This window comes from Ochotona princeps, chromosome 8, assembly GCF_030435755.1.
Source record: "Ochotona princeps isolate mOchPri1 chromosome 8, mOchPri1.hap1, whole genome shotgun sequence".
In the NCBI taxonomy this organism is placed as follows: domain Eukaryota; kingdom Metazoa; phylum Chordata; class Mammalia; order Lagomorpha; family Ochotonidae; genus Ochotona; species Ochotona princeps.
In genome coordinates, this window is record NC_080839.1 from 39,116,723 (window position 1) to 39,135,597 (window position 18,875).

The 18,875-nt window shown below is 43.8% G+C and overlaps 1 protein-coding gene across 3 annotated transcripts in view; it reads right to left on the reverse strand.

Annotated features, from left to right (window-relative positions):
- The window catches only part of VPS54 (VPS54 subunit of GARP complex), an 82,766-nt gene extending 73,833 nt beyond the window's left edge, over positions 1-8,933 (reverse strand). Inside the window, exon 1 of one of the 3 annotated variants that reach the window (XM_058667878.1) lies at positions 8,913-8,933. The gene's annotated coding sequence lies outside the window, so the exon portion shown is untranslated. Of the gene's footprint in view, positions 1-5,464; positions 5,582-8,197; positions 8,807-8,912 lie in introns of those variants that run through there. The other 2 variants (XM_004580100.4, XM_058667877.1) reach the window with 2 other exon arrangements.
- Between the last annotated feature and the right edge of the window lie 9,942 nt (positions 8,934-18,875).

The following is an 18,875-nucleotide window of genomic DNA, read 5'->3' on the forward strand; positions in this document are numbered from 1 at the left end:
TATCAAAAACGTATATACACTATTAACCATCATCACCCCCTTCTCCATGTGTTAAAAATGTATTCCTAAGCGGGTTGGGAACGCCTCTGAGCCGCCATGCCAGGGGCTGGAGTAGGGGAAGAGCTAGCTAGCACGATCCAGGCGGGGGCCCAAGCAGCTTGGCCCCGGGCCGCCATGCGGCCCGGGTGCGAGGGTCCCTGCCACGATTCCAGCCTAACACAGCCAAGCTTTCCACCACCTGCGCAGGTACATGGGGTGCGAGGCTCTCGGGTGGCCAGTGCGCCATTTGGCGCCAGGCTTCGCCTGCTGGCCGCCCGGCCAGGAAGTTCTGGAATTTGGTTTCTCTGATATGCTGCATGAGACGCTCCGTGCTGAACCCACAGTACTCTGAGACTATGTATTATTAGTCCTTAAGCTTTTCAAAGGCATTTAATCTTCCTCTGAAGAACCTGTAGTCACTTTATAGTGCCGATCGCCAACATCAGCTCACTTAAAAGGCAAAATTCCGGGCTTTTCCAGCAGGATGCCCCATTACCTGATAGGATGAGGGATCAGCAGAGGGGTCACAGAAGGCATTACTATGACACTGACTGGCATTCAAGAACCATACTCGGGGCTAGAATGTGTAAGGCATACGTGGACCAATCCCCTGACACTCTGACCCCATTGGACGGTTTAGAAGGGCCGGTGGAGTCTATGCAGGAGGCATGACAGTCTATAGGACGCTCTGGGCTGACCAGAGCAACCTCTGGCATAGTTAACACTGGCTGGCAACAGGCCTGGTTGGAGGGACGAGAGTGTGATGGGCAGAGCCGGGGAGAGATGCGATACTCATTGGTTCCAATAGAGGTCGGGGCTCAGAAGAGAACCAACCCAGGGGTTAAAACCATCAGCTGGTCGGAGTGATGGACGGTGGCGGGCACTGTGCTTACTAGTAGTACATGTAGGAGCCTGGACTGGGAATGCCTCAAAGTTTTTTTTAGGGGGATTCCCCTGAACAAAATGGAGGAATCAAAGCATTAATCAAAAAAAGATGGAAAATGGAGTAGATGAATCAACCACCTCAGCTTTATGCTTGCAGCGGAAAACTGGACAAGGGGAAACCCTAAGACGGACTATGTCAATCAGTGGACTCTGCACCAGCCTCATCATACCTGGACTGTTGCTGATGATATGTTGGAGCTTCTAATTGATCGAGGTGACGCTCTGCTGGCTCTGCCTACAAACCTGAGAGGGCCTCCCTAAGAGGCCGTTGAACTTGAACTGGACAAGTGGGATGCTGGACTCTGTATGGTGTAAACTTTTAATTAGGGAATCTCAACGGAACTTGAGCTGTGGTTATGCATCAAGGTGAAGGAATTCATGATGGGGGAAGGGTTTGGGGTGAAGGGGGGGGAATCCCAGTCATGTAATGCAATGTAATTAATGAATAAATGAATATTAAAGAAAAAAAAATGTATTCCTTCTACAGCCCAGTTAATAGCAAAATCATCCACAGTTTCTCAAGCTAGAAATCCTACAACCAACTTGAAATTGAAGACTATCCGTGAAGAATTCTTCTTGTTCTTTTTTTTTTTTTTTTTTTTTCTTTAATTGGAAAGGCAGATTCCCAGAGAGAAAGAGAAACAAAGATCTTTTATTTGCTGGTTCATTCCACAAATGGCCACAACAGCCAGAGCTGAGCCAATCCGAAGCAAAGTACCAGGAGCTTCTTCCAAGACTCCCGATGGGTGCAGGGTCCCAAGGCTTGACCATCCTCTGCTGCTTTCCCAAGCCACATGTAGAGAACTGGATGGGGATTGGAGCGGCCAGGACACAAACTGGTGCCCATATGGGACACTGGTGCTTGCAGGTGGAGACTTAGCCAATTGAGCAATAACACCAGGCTTATATTAGTCTTCAACTTCTATACTAACTGGCACTTGTCCTACAGATTCTATCTTCAAGTACATAAAAAAATGTTTCCCTTGCCTCTGTTGTGGTTACTACTGCCACAGCTATGGACTTTACTGGTAAAGACAGGACCTTTGTGAAAGTCTCATATATACAATTCTACCTTGATTCTAGCCTCACTGCAGAAATCATATTTTCTCTTTTATTTTTTTAAGATGTATTGATTTTGACTGAAAAGTCAGATTTACACAGAGAAGGAGATAAAAAGATCTTCCATCAGCTGATTCATTTCCCAAGTGGCTGCAATGGCCTGAGCTGAGTCAATCTGAAGCCAGGAGTCAAGAGCCTCCTCCAGGTCTCCCACGCCAGTGCAGGGTCCCAAGGCTTTGCGCCATCCTCCACTGCTTTCTCCAGGCCACTAGCAGGGAGCTGGATGGGAAATGGAGCTGCCAGGTCACAAAGTGTCTCCCATATGTGATCCTGGCACTTGCAAGGGGAAGATTTAGCCATTGAGCCATCACGCCAGGCTCCAGAATCAGATTTTCTAAAACTTCAGATCTAATCAGGTCACTCCCCTTCAATGATATATAGCAAGTCCATCAAGTCTAGAAACTGGACAACACAGAACCCCTTCATAATCTGGCAGTTTAACCAAACTGCAAAATGGCATTAATAATCACCAGGGTATAAATTTCTAATGCAATTATGAGGATGATTTCAAAGTTTCACTTTTACTCATTCTATAGAAAAAAACACAAAATATGCCATATCATCACAATATTCATACACAAACACGTACTCATTTGAACTCTATACTAGTCAATCAACTGTTTAAATATAAAATTCTCCAAACATTAGTATGTTTTCTATAAAAATTTATCCCACTTTCTAAAATTCAATTTTAGGTCATTGTATTAGCAAAATCTAATATCACCACATGACTTATTCTGAATATTACATCCAATTATTCTTCATTCATGCTACCCCTTGAAAACTCTAAACAACTGAAGCTCTACCTACTTCACCATTTCTTCCATATGACTGTGACAGAAAGCTGACCAGCTAAAACAGAGATCACATTCCTTCCCAATTCACTTCATGTATATTAATTTAATTTTCAATGCTATACTTCAACTGTGGACTACCGGAAATACTGAAAAACTGAAATGAGTCTTTTGCATCAAAAAAACCTTTTTTTTCCCATAAGGTACAGTCAAGAACACTAGCTAGGCCTTTATTAGAATCCATGTAAACCACAGGTTTAGGAAAGCACTATTACATCTGAAGTCAGAAAAGTTATTGCTACAGGGGTGGGGAGTATGCCTTGTGTGTTGTGAGATACTTGGCACACTCCTGACTAGATGCTAATAACATTTCTCCTTCAGTTGTGACAAACTGGTATATAGGTACTGCCAAACTTCTCTCGGAGCACAAAATTGCTCTTAAAGAACCACTGTTTCAGATGTTAAGACCCTGAATCTGAAAAATTAAGCCTCTAACTGATGTGAACAGATTTTAAAAGAAAGAAAAAACAGATTTTTTAAAATAAGATGTAAAGATTCCTAAATAATTTACTTGGTTTAAGTCTTTAGGTTACAGCATTTTCAGAGGATTTCCTAACAACTGATATTGTCTATGTGGATACAATGGTCATCTGCACTTTTCATTTTTTAACTTACTTATTTTACTTAAAAGTGAGATATACAGAGGTAGAGAGAGGGAAACAGATAGACATTCCATCAGCTGGTTTACTCCCCAATGGCCACTCTGGCCACAGCTCAGCCAGTAGCTTCTTCCCATCACCCATGTGGATGCAGGAGCCCAGGCCAGCCTTCACTGCTTTCTCAGACCATTAGCAGGCGGCTGAATCAGAAGCAGAGCAGCCAGGACTAGAACTGGAACCCACATGCAATGCTGGCACCACAGGCTTAGCATCAGTGGGCCCCAGGTCATCTGCTTTTATCCAAAGATTAGTCAATTCTTTCCCAGCTTTGCTAGCAAAATGTCAAATACACATGTATACGCATGCATATGTGTAGATATGAAAATATAAATTATTTCTTTTTGAGTTTTTATTTTCATTTACTTGAAAGGTAAAGAAAGAGACAGAAACAGAACTTTCCCATCTGCTTATTCAGTCCCCACACAATGTCTGCCAACAGCCAGGACTGGGCGAGGCTCAAGCCAGGAAGGAACCTGGACCTTACTCCAGATCATCCATGTAAGTGATGCTTGCCAGGGTATGCACTAATAGAAACTTATCCCTGTCTTTGCTTATTGCTGACAGAGGATGCTGCAGGTCTCCTAAACAACTTTTTAAGTCTATCTAGTTTTTTCATAAGTTTGTGTATTTATTTGAAAAGCAGAGTGAAAAGAGAGGGTGGGGGTGGAGGGAGAGAGACAGAGATCTTCCATCCACTAGTTCACTCTCCAAATGCATACAATATGGACCAAGAACTCCATCTGGGTATCTGCGTGAACTGTAAGAACTCTGAGCTATCATCTGCTGCCTTGCAGGTTGCATTGGCAGGAAGGCAAATAGGAAGTTAAGGCAGGCTCTGGGAAAAGGGATCTTGGTATCTCCTGCTCAGCCACAGGGCCTGCCTCAATTCCCATCACTATACGATCATACAGTAGTTTTTTTTTTTAAAGATTTATTCATTTTTATTGGAAAGCCGGATATACAGAGAGGAGGAGAGACAGAGAGGAAGATCTTCCGTCCAATGATTCACTCCCCAAGTGAGCCGCAACGGGCTGGTGCGCACCAATCCGAAGCCGGGAACCAGGAACCTCTTCCGGGTCTCCCACACAGGTGCAGGGTCCCAGTGCTCTGGGCTGTCCTCGACTGCTTTCCCAGGCCACAAGCAGGGAGCTGGACGGGAAGTGGAGCTTCCGGGATTAGAACCGGCGCCCATATGGGATCCCAGGGCGTTCAAGGCGAGGATTTTAGCTGTTAGGCCATGCCGCCGGGCCCAATCATACAGTAGTTTTTAAGCCATGCATCCTGAAGATTTAGGCTTCTGCTTTTTCTTTTTCCTCATCTGGTTCCTATTTTAGAGGCAAGCAAGAAGAAAGCTAATGATTTCTGCCACCTTTCCCAACCCTGATATTGTGATATTCAATGAAAAAAATACTCCTTCAAATTTTACCTGCTCTTCCCCAGATGACCGAAACACCTCTTAAAGTCACTGAAGCCATTCCCAATAACTTTCTTTCTCTAAAATTTGTATTTATGCTGAGTAAAAGCAGAAAGAACATCAGTTACTTACATAATCACTTTTAATACTGGTGATCAGTTCATCTCTGACTCAAATAAAATATATTAAACAAGTAAATTAATCATAAAAAAGTTCATCGAGAAGCCATGAGCTCATACCACTTATTCTGAAAGAAGGTGGAGATTCAGGCAGATGAGTGATTGCCTGGAGTTGGGGTAGGTGGGAAGAATGAAAAGTAACTACTAACGTAGCAACAAGGGTGTTTTGGGAGGATGGAGGAGACCAAGGGAATAATTCAAATGTTTTAAAATTAGATTGCAGGGCCCAGGACGATAGCCTTGTAAGACCCTCACCTTACATGTGCCAGGATCCCACAGGGGCACCAGCTCATGTCCCAGCTGCTCCACAGTTCACATTCCAGCTCTCTACTTGTGGCCTGGGAAAGCAGTCCAGGATGGGGCAAAGCCTTGGGACCCTGCACCCACATGGGTGGCCTGGAAGAAGCTCCTGGCTCCTGGCTTTGAATCAGCTCAGCTCTGGTTGTTGCAGTCACTTGGGGAGTGAACCAGCACGGAGGATCGTTCTCTCTGTATCTCCTCTCTATATATCTGCCTTTCCAATCAAAATAAATAAGTCTTTTTTTAAAAAGATTAGATTGCAGTGTATAACTCAGCAAACATACTAAAAATTATTTAATTGTATACTTTAAAGAAGTATGTTAATCATATCTCAAGAGAGTTGCTTTTAAAAATTTTAGAGAGGGGCCCAGCGGCGTGGCCTAGCAGCTAAAGTCCTCGCCTTGAACGTCCCGGGGTCCCATATGGTTGCCGGTTCTAATCCCAGTGGCCCTGCTTCCCATCCAGCTCCCTACTTGTGGCCTGGGACAGCCCAAAGCTTTGGGACCCTGCACCCGCATGGGAGACCCGGAAGAAGTTCCTGGTTCCCGGCTTCGGACTGGCACAGCACTGGGCGTTGCGCTCACTTAGGGAGTGAATCATCGGACAGAAGATCTTCCTCTCTGTCTCTCCTCCTCTCTATATATCTAACTTTGTAATAAAAATAGATCTTTAAAAAAAATTTTTACAGAGGCAGGCTTCTTTGGCCTAGCGGTTTGGCTACCAGTTAGAACACTTTCAGCTCATTGTGCACCTGGGTTTGAGTTCCAGCTCTCAATTCCAGCTTCATGCCTACACACATCCTGAGACAAAACAGGTGACTGCTGGAGGAGGAGCTGGGCCCATGCCACCCACATGTGTGACCTGGATTAATCCCCCGCTCCCAGCTTCAGGCTCATTCAAGCCCTGCAACTGTGGGTATCTGGAAAAAAACTGGAAGATGGAATGTTCATACTGTTTCTCTAATCCTCTCTCACATTTACTCTCATATACACTTGATCTTAGCCAAAAGGCTGAGAAGTGATGGCTCTCATAAATAAAAGCTGGTTTGGAAAACTAAGAACAGGCAAAAAGAATTTCAATCAACATTTGTTGGTAGGAAAAGGAGTGTCATTAAGAACAAAGTATAAAGTTTACCACTTCATGGGTTATGTAAGATTTGGTTTTCATTCTGACATAAAAACTTTACTATCTTACCCAGAAATAAATTTCAACTTATCCAGAAAACATGGTATATGAAATTTAAATCATCTTTTACCTCATAAACTTCAGATAGTTTTACCAGTCATAACTGTTAAAGCAAAGACATTCCAAAAAGTCAAAATAGTAACAATATTTGCACGAGAACAAAATATATGAATACCAACAACAAAACACAATCTTGACAGCTTTTTGTGATGCAGTCCTCATTAAAAAAATCATCAAAACATTTTTCATTTAAAAGTGATCCTAAGACTGTAATGTCTTATTTTTGCAGTGCAATAATTCAGAAGTTATCAGTAAATACTCAAATCTCAATAAAATTGCAAACGCTTAATCCCCAAACCATACCAACTATGAATTACACACACCATTTTTACCCAAATAATAAAGAACAATGATAATCGTGAACACCAACACCCTTTTCTAGGAAATCAAACTGCACTACAAGTAACAAACAAATTCCATCATTCTATCTGTTCCCATTACAGCTGCTTAGAAATCCTGTAAGCTCACAAGGTGCTTTTCCAATTACAACTCCCCATCAGATTTCCAAAAGTAAAGATTCATTAAAATCAGCAGATTACATTGGAGTACACACTAAAACTAATTTATCATGACATCACTTGCCTTGCAAGCAGTTACTATTAAGACCGTCTTGGGTTTGACAAATCAGAAACAAAGCCAAGTAGAAACAAAAATACTCTGAACAATTTAATTCTTTGAATGTTAAGAGCCTCACTAGAGAACAAAAAAATTACACTGGCTAAAAGGGAATCTCTTTTTTTTTTTTTTAAACAAATGCTTGCTACCTTTGTCACACAAAATCCCAAAAATACCATCCTGAACTCATTGCACGGGACTGAGCAAGTGGTTAACTGTAAGGGGCCGGCAAAAGTTCTCCAGTCAACACCGGGAACATCAAGTGGGTCATGCAGAAGTGGAAGGAGTAAAACGGCGGAAAATTAATTACTGAACAGAATATTGCGAGTTAAATTGCCAAACTGCAAGACGAATTAGCTTTCCCTCAGGGTGGGGATAACCATTTTTAAAAATTATTTCAGTAGGAACCAAAGGGGGCTTCAAGAGCCCAGCAGTAAAAGAAAAAGGGAAAAGTTTGGGGGCAAGCGTCTAAAGGCGGGGTGGGGTGGGGTTGGGCGGGGTGGGGGGAGAAGCTGTGATGAAAGTTCCAGAGCCGGGCGCCTAGAGAGGGGACAGGGACGAGAGCGGCGTTTGTGGTGGCCGGGAGGAAGTAAGAGCACAGACGCCGGCCCCAAGCAGGAGGAGAGCAGAATGGAAGCTTCAGAGCCGGTCAGTCGTGACCCAAACTCTGTCCCCTTAGGGCCAAAGAGCAGACAGAGAGGGTGGGGTCTCGGTCGGCCACCCTCTCCCTCTCCCTCTCCCCCCCCCCCTCTCCCTCTCCCCTCTTCCACAGAGAGGGTGGGCCGCGAAGCCCGGAGGACAGACCTGGAGCTGGCCCCACACACCTACCTGCGGTTCTCGGGCAGCCGCCCCGGAGCGAGGCCTAGTGCATCGCCGCCGCCTCCAACCCTCCACGTAGAGCCGAGGCTGCTGCTCGGCGGCCGCCGTCGCCGCCGGGCGCCGGGAGCACGGCCGGGCCCGAGCCCGGCTTCCTGCCCGGAGCCCGCTGGCTGGCCGCCGGTCGGCCTGGGAAGCACAGGGCCGCCCTCTCGAGCCCAGCTCTGCTCGCTCTGGGGTGAGAGGAGGCAGCGGCGGCTTCCCTCACGTCTCTCCCGGGTGTCCTGTCAGCCAGCAGTTTCCCCCGGGTCCGCAGCGCCGCCTCCGCCGCTGCTGCCACCGCCTCTCCCACATTCCCGGCCTCCGGGGGAGCTGCCGCCGCCGCCGCGCTGCGACCACAGCCCCTAGCACTTGGGCTCCCCGTCCCACAGCCTTTTCCGCTGCCCCGCCGGGCCCGATGGGCTCCGGGCTGAGAGCGCCGGAGGCTGCTGCGAGGCCGCCGCAGCCCCTAGCCCACAATCCACCGCGCGGCTCGGCCGGGGCGGGAGTGCCGCGGCCCCGGCTTGAGGAAGCGCCCGGCGCCCAGGGAGACTGGTGTCGGCGCGGGTGCGGGAGCCACCCGCGCCAGCTCCCCTGCGCCTCTTCCGATAGACTTGCACGCAAAGATGAATTCACATTGAGCTCCACTTTTCCCCTCACGGCCTCCCTCCCCCGCCCACACACACACCCGGAGCTGTGCTCGGGCACACCCAGGTGCCGCCTTCTGCTTTCCCGGGACAGGGACGGGACCCCGAGCATGGTCCTCATGCATCCCCCTAGACCAGCCGAAGTCATACGTCTTCAACCCACCCAAGAGCTATTCATGCAAACTTCCGCGAGATTCCATGTCTCCTTTCACTCCCTCAAAGTAAGTGCTATTCAGAGTTTCCCTAATAAATGCCCTCCAAAGGTTAAAGGTCGCCACTCTGCTCCCCCAACCTCCTGGACTCTGAAAATTGCATTGCCTGTTTATGTCAGCTAGTCCCTCACCCAGTCCTCCTCCGGCTACTTCACAAACTCCAGGGCTGGTGGTTATCAGAAGCAGGGGATAGGAAGATGTTGGTCAAAGGAGATGTGGTTTTAGTTAGACTAGAAGAATAAGAGTACGTTTTGATGAGCTGTTGCACATTATAATGGCCATAGTTAACAAAAAAAACATAGATTTCAAAATTGTCAAAAAAATATACTGTAAGTATTCTTAAATTAAAAAAAAAAAAGATACCAAATTATACTTTCCAGGCATAGAGGTTAAGAATTCTTACTGTTTCACTGAGATGCTTCAAGTGTGTGTGTGTGTGTGCACTAAAGCTTCTTAATTCTAATTATTTGTGTATACTTTTTATAAAGATTTAAGCTGGGCCCGGCGGCATGGCCTAGCAGCTAAAGTCCTCGCCTTGAACGCACCGGGATCCCATATGGGCGCTGGTTCTAATCCCAGCAGCTCCATTTCCCATCCAGCTCCCTACTTGTAGCCTGGGAAAGCAGTCAAGGACGGCCCAAAGGTTTGGGACCCTGCATCCACGTGGGAGACCCGGAAGAAGTTCCAGGTTCCCAGCTTCGGATTGGCACAGCACCAGCCGTTGCGCTCATTGGGGAGTGAATCATTGGATGGAAGATCTTCCTCTCTGTCTCTCCTCCTCTCTGTATATCTGACTTTGTAATAAAAACAAATAAATCCTAAAAAAAAAAAAAAAGCACTTAAGCTGCAAGACCCCTGAGGACCCAGTGCCATGCCTCAATTGGCTAATCCTTCCCTTGCAAAAGCCAGAATCCCATATGGATGTCAGTTGGTGTCCCTGCTGCTCCACTTTCTATCCAGCTCCCTGCTTGTGGCCTGGGAAAGCAGTGGAGGATGGCATAAGATCTTGGGACCCTGCCCTGGCATGTGAGACCTGAAAGAGGCTCCTGGCTTCAGATCAGCTCAGCTCTGGCTGTTACAGCCATTTGGGGAGAGAACCAGAGGGTGGAAGATCTTTCTGTCTATCCTTCTCTCTGATTATCTGATTTTCCTATAAAGATAAATCTTAAAAGGGAAAAACAAAGGCATACAGAGATTGCTCATTTGCTGCCTCACTGCCCATGTGCCACTGCCCATGAAGCTGTGGCAAGGTGGAAGCCAGATTCCAGGCACGCCAAGGGAGTGGGGGAGCCTTCTACCTTGGTGGCAGGTGGAGTATTAAAGCTATCACCTGCTGTGTCCAAGGACACCTTTGTCTTAGCAGAAGCTGGAATCAGGAATACAGCCAGGTCTGGAACCCACACACTCCAATGTGGGATGATGTATCTTTTTTTTTTTTAAGATTTATTTATTTTTATTGCAAAGTCAGATATACAGAGAGAGAGACAGAAAGGAAGATCTTCTATCCAATGATTCACTCCCCAAGCGACCGCAATGACCTGTGGTGTGCCGATCTGAAGCCAGGAGCCAGGACCTCCTCCAGGTCTCTCATGTGGGTGCAGGGTCCCAAGATTTTGGGCCATCCTTAACTGCTTTCCCAGGATACAAGCAGGCAGCTGGATGGGAGGTGGAGCTGAAAGGATTAGAACCAGCGTCCGTATGGGATGCCAGCTCATTCAAGGTGAGGACTTAAGCGGCTAGGCCATCGTGCCAGGTCCAGGATGATGAATCTTTAACTACTAGGCCAAATCCCTCCCCCTCTAATACTGATTTTTTTTTTAAGATTTTTTTAAAAATTATTATTGGAAAGTCAGATTTACAGAGAGAAAGCAAGTCAGAAAGAAAGATCTTCCATCTACTGGCTCAGTCCTCAAGTGGCCACAAAAGCAATAGCTGAACAGATCTTGAAGCCAGGAGCCAGAAACCTCCTCCGAATGTCCACATGAATGCAGAGGCCCAAGGCTTTGGACTGTCCTTAACCGCCTGCCGCTTTCCCAGGCCATAAACAGGGAGCTGGAAGGGAAGTGGAGAGGCCTGTATACAAACCAGCACCCATATGGGATCCCAGTGCAATGCAAGGAGAAGACTGTAGCCACTAGGCTACCACACTGGATCCTAATACTGATTCTTAAACAACATTCTAATTCAGCATTGTTTCAGAGGACTTGCAATCTTAAACTAATAAAATCCACAGAAAAGTTAATGCCTTAATATTGGTGTATGTGTGTGTATATAAATAATACATAGTAAATCCCCAATCATCTTATTTTTAGGAAGATTTTGTTCAATTTTGAATTTTATTTCTTTCTTAAAATAAGTTTCATGCATTTGTAAGACTGTGTTTCAACAAGCCAAAAGTGAAAATCTATCTGTTACATCTGGGAACTGAAAAACAAAGTGGAATCAAGTTTCACTTGTAAGAAATAACTTTTAAAACTGTAAACAGGAACCAGCACGGAAACCTAGTGGCTAAATTCCCCGCCTTGTGTGTGCTCGGATCCCATATGGGCGTCGCCTCCTATTCCTGCTGCCCCACTTCCCACACAGCTCCCTGCTTGTGCCTTGGGAGGCAATCCAGGATGGCCCAAAGCCTTGGGACCTTACACCCAAATGGGAGACCTGGAGGAGGCTCCTGGTTCCTGGCTTCAGATAGGCTCAGCTCTGGCGGTTGCAGCCACTGGCGAGTGAACCAGCAGATGGAAGATCTTTCTCTCTGTCTCTGCTTCTCTCTGTAAATCTGACTTTCCAGTAACAATAAATAAATCTTTTTAAAAAAAGAAACCTGCAAACATCACTCTTTGTGAAATGTTTTACCCACACTGCTAAAGCTGGTAGGAGGGAAGAAAGCAAATAATAGTACTAGTAATAATAAATACATGAAACTAGAGAGAGGTCTTACATTTTACTTTTTCTAAATTCAATTCTCTACAATTTTGTCACAAAAAAGGTAAGAAAATCAATTTCCAATATACATTGAATTGAACTATGAAGCAGTAAGTCTTCATAAATCCCTGATCCCCCAATAAAACCTGGTGACTCTACATCAAAGCAAAACCAAAATGGTGATTACTAGAGGGCAGGCTTTTGCCCTAAAAGCTAAAATGCCAGTCTCATGTGGCAATGACCCAGTTCCATTGCTGACTGCAGCTCTGAATCCAGTTTCCTGCTAATCCAGACCCACAGAAGCAGCAGGTGATGGCTCCAGCCCTTGCGTTCCTTCCCACCACCTAGACCTGCATGGAGTCCCCAGCTCCAGCCACTGCCAGCATTTGGAAGTTGAACCTGTGGGTGGGAGCTCCTTCTGTCCATGTTCTCTGTCTCTCAAATACATAAATAAATAAATGTTTAAATAATAAAATGAAATACATTAAAAAAAATGAGGGCCCGGCGGTGTGGCCTAGCGGCTAAAGTCCTTGCTTTGAAAGCACCAAAATCCCATGTGGGTGCCGATTCTAATCCTGGCAGCCCGGTTTCCCATTCAGCTCCCTGCTTGTGGCCTGTGAAAGCAGTCGAGGACGGCCCAAGGGCTTGGGACCCTGCACCCACATGGGAGACCTGTAAGAGGTTCCTGGCTCCTGGCTTCAGATAGGAAGTCACTTGGGGAGTGAATCATCGAACGGAAGATCTTCCTCTCTGTATATCTGACTTTGCAATAAAAATAAAGTAAATCTTTAAAAAAAAAAAAAAAGAAAGAAAGAATGGTGATTACCAGAGCCATGGGATAAGAAGATGTTGGTCAAAGAAGATGTGGTTTTAGTTAGACTGGAAGAATAGGAATACATTTTGATGATCTGTTGCACATTATAATGGCCATAGTTAACGAAAAACATAGATTTCAAAATTGTCAAAAAACATTCTCTTAAGTATTCTCAAATTAAAAAAAAAATAGATCAGGGTCAGTACTATGGCACAGCAAGTTAAAAATTTGCCTGCAACACCAACATCCCATATGGACACAGTTCCATCCTGACCTGCTACAGTTGTGATCCAGCCCCCTGCTAATGGCATGGCAAGGCAGTAAAAGTGACCCAAGTCCTTTGGCCCTGTACTCACATAGAAGAGCTGGAAAGTTCCTGGCTCCCAGCTTTTATCAGCTCAGCTCTGGCCATTGAGGCCATTTGAGGAGTGAATCAGTGGATGGACAAGCTCTTCTTCCCTCTGTAATTCTGCCTTTCCTATAAAAATTTAGGTCTTTTTTTTTTTTTTTTTTTTTTTTTTTTTTAGCTTTTAGTATTTTTATTGTGGCTCAAAGTTCCACGTCAAGGTGAATGCAGCTAATCTGAAATTCTGTAAACCTCTCTGTCATCACATACAGGTATTTTCAAGACTTGAATATATCCTTAGAAGCATATACAGCAGGTTCATGGAATAATATGTCCCTTCTCTTTTTTTTTTTCTCTATAAATATTTATTTAATTTCTAGAGCACATAATGGGAAATACCATGATTTGAGAAAACAACAATATAAGTTTAGCTTGTCATTAGAATAATTTTGATTTTTTTTTAATTATTTATTATTTAACTTCAGTAATTACATTGTATTATGTGACACAGTTACATAGATACTTGGAATCCACCATGGTGGGAGGGTTTGGGGAGGGGTGGGGAGAACCCAAGTATCTATGTAACTGTGTCACATAATACAAATTTAGGTCTTTTTAAAAACTGAAAGCAATGGGGCCCAGCATGATAGCCTAGTGGCAAAAATCCTCACCTGGCATCCACCAGGATCCCATATGGGCACCAGTTCATGTCCTGGTCGATCAACTCCTCATCCAGCTCCCTACTTGTGACCTAGAAAAGCAGTGGGGAATGGCCCAAGGTTCTGGAACCCTGTACCTGCATAGAAGACCCAGAAGAAGCCCGTGGGTCCTGATTTGGTATCAGCTCTGTTCTGGTTGTGGCCGCTTGGGGAGAGAACCAGCAGATGGAAGAACTTTCTCTCTGTATCTCATTCTCTCTGTGTATATGCCTTTTCAAGTTAAAAAATAATAATTAATTTTTAAAATATTTTAAAAACACTGCAAAGAAATGCATTTAGCAAGTTCTTAAACTTTCTACCTGCATCAAGAAGTCAACAACAATTCAAAAGCTATCTTAATTCTGGTTGCTTTTGCTTTTTAACAAATAATTCATATTTATTCCCCACTTGCTCCAAAGAAGTTATCAAGTTGGCACTTGATTAACTGGTAACCATTGGGTGTCTCCCAGACACTAGAACAAGACAAACTGGTTTGCCTCCTCATTATCTATCTGTTGATACCATAAGAAGAAAATACACATGGAGTATTGTGCTTAGTTCTTTCAGTGATCCAGCACAATGTTTACTTGTCTTTTTCCACAGAATTCATAACATTGAACCTAACTAAGCAGAAAAACAAATGCAGATGATCAGATTTTAAAACAAAAAGTGTAAATAGGACAAGTAATTTAAAGGTAAATAAACTTTAAATGAACTAGTATTCTCACTTACTACAATCACTTCCCCGATACAATCAAATTATAAATGCATGTGCGTAGATAGAGTATTCATGTTCATGTCCAATAACTTCAAATGCCAGAAAATTAAGAAACTGATAGAAACTTCTGTGATTGCCCTTAAAATACCAAATCTGAAGAAAATATCTAGCTATCATATCTACCACACAGTGTTTGCCATAATGACTACATTCACTAAGAATTATAAAAGGTTATTAGGGTTGTATATTCTCATGAGAGAAGAATTGCAAATTTGAATGCCAGAACACCTTTATAAAAGGCCCTTCTATGCTCACATTTACCATATGCTCAAAGCATATTTGTGTGAGTGGGAGCAATAAGTTTAGCATACCTACTCAGTGTACACTGCTGCCAATGTTAATGACTCAACTGACAAACTATTTGAGTACATGCGTATCTACATATCAATACAGTGAAAAATGGAGGCACTGGTACACGGAACAAGTAGAAAAAATAGTAGGGTATAAGTACTGGCCTTTTTTATTTTTTTGTCTTCACAAACATTGACTGTATCAACTGGAAACGCATTCAAGTGCTCTAATCTACACTGTGGTCAAATATGTATAAATCTATTGTGTGTTCTGTATACATAATATTTTAAAATTATTTTTAAATGAGGTTGTTTTTATTTTAAAGGCAGAGAGACAGCGAAGTTCCTCACCTACTGGTTCACCTCCCAGATCCTGGAGCCAGGATAGCAGAGATGGAAGCAGAAGCAGAGCCAGGACCCCCACCCAGACACTGCCACATGGGGTGAGTCTGCACCAAATGCCCATACCCAGTAAATGTTCACTGACTGCCAGAACAGTGTGCACTCAGGAACTGAAAGTTATTAGAGTCCTCCCCTAGGGTTGTTTGTTTGTTTGTTGTTTTTTGAACCAATTCCTGAGTTATTTCAAACATTGTAGCTAAGGTATTTTAAGATGCTTAAAAATCCTATTTTTTAGCAATGTGGCTCTAAACTGAGACTGTCTTGTTATTTCTCCCCATCTAATACTACCCCTATGCTATTGAAGGAAAACATTCCAGTTAACTCTTAGTATGATGTAAGTAAGATGTTACAACTAAATGTGGGTATAATCACCTCCAGAATTTTACAGTGTTTCGTAAGATAATAATACACTTAATAATTGCAAGTTTGCAACATAACATCTTGAATCAGCTGCTTGATAACTTTAAAAACCATGATTTAAGCCTATCAAATTTCTGTTACTTTCTCTTTGATATTCCACATTTCCATTTTGAGTAGGTTTTTTTAAAGATTAATTTATTTTTATTGGAAAGTCAGATTTACAGAGAGAAGGAGACAGAGAGAGAAAGATCCTCCATCCGCTCATCCACTCCCCAAGTGGCTGCAACCACTGGAGTTGAGCTGAGCCAAAGCCAGGAGCCAAGGGCTTTCCCAGGCCACAGGCAGGGAGCCAGAAGGGAAGTGAAGCAGCCGTGTTAGAACCAGCACCCATATGTGATCCCGGCATGTGCAAGGCGAGGACCCCAGCCACTAGGCTACCGCGCTGGGCTCCCAATATGAGTATTATAATAGCAGTTGCCATTTACTATATATTTGCTGGACTGCAAACAAGAAAACCAAGATAGTTTGGTATTTTCACTTTTTCAATTTGTGTGCACAAATTGCTACTAACTTTGTAATTTAATACAATGTGCATTTAGTATGTCACAGCTTCGAGTCAAGAGCCTGAGCAGTTTGTTTTCTACTGCAGTTCTCCCAAAACTCCCATCAGAATATTAGTCTGCATTCCCTTCTGAAAGCTTACCTTAGGAACACCTGCCTTTCAAGATCACTCAGGTAGTTGGCAGAATTCATGTTCACATAATTACTAAGAATGCTGGCATCGTGCTGCTGGTGGCTGCCCTCAACTGAGAGAAGTTTTGTGCTCTGTGGGGTTTCCCAACATGACTGACGACTTCATCAAACTGTTGAAGTCTCTCTAAAGTCTCTAAAAATCTGCTTAGCCAGAGTGTCCAATCATCTTTGCCATGGTCTGTGGTTTAGAAGTATGTCACAAGTTTCACTTATGCTCAAAGGAGAAGGATTTAGACAAAGATGTCAACACCAGCAGGCAGGAATCTTGAGAGCTACACTAAAGTCCATCTGCCACCTGTAGGTTTTGAGTTTGACTAACCTTTGCTGTTTCAAGTCAGGTTTTTTTGTCTGTTATAACTTGAAAGAGACAGAAAAAGAACCTTATCTGTGTCTGGACTGAAACTGGGAATTGGAATGCTATCCAGTTCTCCTGTAAGGGTAGCAGTTACTTGAGCCATCTCTGCTGCCTCCCGGTCTGCCTTAGGAAGAAGCTGGAGTTAGGAGCTAGAGCAAATGAACCTGTGCATTCAGATGTGGGATATAGGCATCTTAATCTGCCTGTCAGCACAGCTTTGATGTTTCAGCCATGTGACAGATCTCAGTCTCTAATCCTTATTTTCTTCATCTACAAAAAGAAACAAGAATTTTGTTACACTTTTTATATTTCTGTTATTTAAAATTAGGCTAATAACAGAGTTGTAAATGTTAAATGAGCATTTTAACACAGCAATTGATAATATAAAATGCCAAATAAGCACTTTTTCCAGATTCGTTTATTTTATTTTTATTGGCAAGGCAGATTTACAGAGAGAAGGAGAGACAGAGAGAGAAAGATCTTCCATCTACTGGTTCACTCCCTAAATGGCCAAAGTTGAGCCAATGCAAAGCCAGGAGAGTCTTCTGGGTCTCCCACATGGATGCAGGATGTCAAGACTTTGGGTCATCCTATGTTGCTTTCCCAAGCCACAAACAGGGAACTGGATGGGAAGTGGAGCAGCCAGGGCTTGAACCAGCACTCATATGGGATCCTGACCCTTGCAAGCGGAGGATTAGCCAATTGAGGCGTTGTGCTGGACCCCCAAATAAGCACTTCTTAGTTGTCTTCCTTTCCCCTCCTCTTTCCCTCTCTCCTTTATTTTCATTCTTATCTATTTAAAGACACCCTCCTCCCCAGTGGCGTCTCTATCCTTTGTGCCCACATTCATAGTGTGTGTGTGTGTGTGTGTGTGTGTGTGTGTGTATAGATCTAAGTGTATATATTCCTGTACCTGAACCATTCAAAACATCTCTTGTATCAATCAATACCTTTCAAAATAGGACTGATGGTACAGCAAATGTTATCTACAACTTGAACTTGGCAAAATTAATCACCAATCTGTAGCATTAGAAAGATAATTTCTAGAGAACTTAGGTAGACTGGTTTTTATTTTTCTCCCTACGTCATGTTCAATGTACATGAGATACAGAAGGACATATTATGACGTGATTGTTTTCATGGGTTTGGGATTTGCATCCAACTCTGTCATACTCTAGTTTAGTAACTCAGACATGTTACTAAGCTCCCTAAAGCTCACTTCCTTATGGGGATAATGATAGTAGCGTCTTCAGAGGCATGTTGTGAGGATTACATTTGAAGTGCACTTAAATAGCATAGCTTAGTGTCTACCTCATAGTCAGTACTTAAAAATGTCAACTATCACAATCATCATTATAATAATCACAATCTCAGTATTAGAAAGACTGTATTAGTGAAACCCCTAAAATAGGAAGTGGCAAGATATGGCTGTGAATGAGGGGGGTAATGTGAGGCTTGAGAAACCACAAGCTCTCCAAAGTCATTGTGACCCAACTGGCCACACCAAAGCTAAGTGAGCAGAAAGTATTCAAATTGACAAGTCAAAAATTAGACAAAAAGGAACCAGGGATCAAGGTAAGAATGCTGATTCTTAGCTGTATCATGAATAATGCAACCCCAGACACCAGCAACCGGACAGTATGTGAAAGACGCCATTGCTGCTTCAGACATGGTGTCTTCTGTTTTTGTTTCTGGTTTTTTTTTTTTTTTTTCATTTTTTAAAAAGTTTTTTTTATTGCAAAGTTAGATTTACAGAGAGGAGGAGAGACAGAGAGGAATATCTTCTGTCCACTGATTTACTTCCCAAGCAGTCGCAGCAGCCAGAGCTGTACCAACCTGAGCCTGGAGCCTCTTCCGAGTCTCTCACACGGGTGCAGGGTCCCAAAGCTTTAGGCCATCCTTGACTGCTTTCCCAGGCCACAAGCAGGGAGCTGGATGGGAAGCAGGACAGCCGGGATTAGAACCAGCACCCATATGGGATACCGGCGCATTCAAAGTGAGGACTTTAGCTGCTAGACTACTGCACCAGGCCCTCTTTTTTCATTTTTTGACATGGTGTTTTTTATGTACATTC